A 2,809-nucleotide genomic window follows, 5' to 3' on the forward strand; every position below is an offset into this window, starting at 1 on the left:
AATCACAAGTGAATTTTTACTTCAAGAACATTCATTTCATGGCTGACCTTATTCTGGTTTTTAAATTTATACAGTAGCTCAATTACAATAGTTTCATTACAGCGGTTTGGACCTTAAGAGAGCATTTAAGAAACACGGATTCCTTTTTAGTTAGGTTTTGTTGACTCCAAACTGTGACATGAAGCACCAAAGCCTTTCAGCTGTCTCACAAATTGTTTCCACCTGAATTTCAAAGGTGCAGAGCCCAACATTTCTTTCAGCAAGAGCCAATGTTTCTGTTGCACTTCACATAAGGCAGAGATTTGGAGCCTTACACACCCTGTAAACAGTCTGGAAAGCCTAACTATGTCTAATGTTAAACTTGAATTCTGCTTCACCAGGCTCATTACCACCTGGCTAATGAAATGCAACAGCTCACTACTAGGGTTACTGGTAGATATACATGGTGTAATTTAGGCTGGTCTTAACTTACTTGAGTTACTTAGTACACTTTGTGACCCAATTTATCAATTGGTTCTTGTATATTGTACTGGGTGCATGAATGAGGGAAGAGCAAAAATTATATCAATTAGAGATTTATGATGAAGGTGACTTTCTTGAGGTTATAGGCCAGATAACTAAATTGCAGCAGAGAGCATTAAAAATTATTCCATACAGGAAATACTAACATTACACAAACCTTATAATAGCTCCAAGGCATAGATCAATGTTTTTATGGACAATTTCAAGCAGTTCTTTTTCAGATCTACCTGATGTTCCATAATGGAAAATGGAGATGGCAACAGGGGGTGAGACAGATAGCATATGATAGATGTAGAATACAAGCATGCAACCCAAATACAATTAATACGGTCCTTCCTGCTTTTTGCTTAAGAGAAAGGAAAGGCTTATTATATGTATCAGGGTGGAGTTTTCTAGTGTCCTGTCACCATAAGGAAAGTTAGGAGATATCTTTTTTGCTATTTTTCTTTTATGTTTGAAAATTATGTTTTCCTCAGAGCCTGGTCAAATGTCAGACATAGGTGATATTCCTTTAAAACAAAACAGGTACTTTTTGTCATCCTCAGTTACTGCCACTCTTCATCCTTCAGTTTCAGCTAGACACAAGGATTTAATGCCTTAAAGATTGGAGACTCTGAATTCTACAAATATTTATGGCTTGGTTTTGATTTTTTTCCTTTTGTTTTGTTTTACAGAAACTGTTCTAATGGTGATTATCTTCCCCTTAGCTAATTGTGAGATTATGACATCCATTTGCCATTAACCAATAAGCTGACAATTCTTTGCAACACTAAATAATATTGTGTTAATATTCATCTAATTAGACAGCAGTTACCTCTATTATCAACTTTTTCCTTTTGTTCTGAGAGGTGCTTAACATGAAAATAATATCCATAGGACAACCAGCTTAGTTGCCAGCCTCAGTGAAGGCTGGCAAGGTTTCAGTGTAGCACACAAATAGTAATGGGCTGAAATCAATTTTACATTTCCATTTCACACATTATTCCTTTTGTTAATCTTTAATCTGGCCTTTGAAGACTTCAAAGGACATTGGCTTTTTTGGTCTCCTGTCTTCCCATTTATCTTCATTGCTAGTATCTGAGATCTCCATAATTTGCTGTTAAAAATACCATTATTTTCTTATCTAGAGACAGGTTCAGGTATCAGGTATTTAAAGAGAGACTTTGAGAATTACTGGAATAACAACATTCCCACCAACTCAAAAATAAATGATGTAGATGTTAAAAATTACTCTCAAAATGTGTATACGAAGAGATCAGAAGCTTGTATTCTTTCCCTCGAAAAAAAAAATTGTCAAAAATTTGATAACCAAAACTCATTTGTGCTTGGTTTATTCCCAATCTACCCTTTTATTGACAAACTGCAAACTATCAGGTGTCAAACACATGCACAATATCTGAAGCAAGAAGGCTTTTTGCTAATTGGAATATCTGGATACTACATTGTGGATCATAATCACATGCAGTGGGCTTCTCCTCTGCTCCACAGAGAAAGCAAAAAGATTTAAACACACCACTGCAGCAAAACATTGGCTAGATTGCTGCTACATTTTACTTACTTAGGACATAGGAGCTACTCAGAACCAGTATTTATAGAAACTAGTATTGCAAATTGCCTAGACAAATGTCACTTTAATAGTCACATTCTGTTCATGTGAAAGTGTCAAAGTGTCAGTAAAATAACTCTTTCTACTTCTTTGACTTAGTTATCAAAAATTTAATGCACAAGGAAGTGCACTGTTTTTTGTCTGAGCATATAGGACTAATGGAAGTTGTTCTTGGCTTAAACTCTAAAACAGTTGAATTTTGCTTTTAGTCAGACCCTGTACCAGAGGAGAATACTAGGAACAAATTAAGGTAACTGCAAGTGCAGCTTAAAACAGATTAGTTACATCCAATATGACCATACTGCAAGTTGCAAGTTGAACAGCTACATCTAGGAAGTGCTCCCATGACTGTAATGTGCTGTGCAGCCAGGCTAGGGTGCTGGGCATGCAGGTGTGTGCAGAACACCTAAAACGCAAGGATGATGCAAAGAAGTACCTGGACCTGGGATGACAAAGGGGTCAGAGAAAGAACATTCTGAGAACGCAGTCTTTGTTTCAGGACCATCCTGACCCATATCTTTGGCTTCCCTCATAAGGCTTCTAAAAAATTCCAAGAGCCCCATTCTATTATGAGAAAAGAATTCTGAAACTGGAGAGAGGCTGTGATGGTGATATATACTCTGAGACAGAATTTGTGTTTCAGGACTTGATGTATTACTTTTACAGTTGCTCTTATCTGGG

Source organism: Molothrus aeneus, chromosome Z (genome assembly GCF_037042795.1).
Source record: "Molothrus aeneus isolate 106 chromosome Z, BPBGC_Maene_1.0, whole genome shotgun sequence".
Taxonomy (NCBI): domain Eukaryota; kingdom Metazoa; phylum Chordata; class Aves; order Passeriformes; family Icteridae; genus Molothrus; species Molothrus aeneus.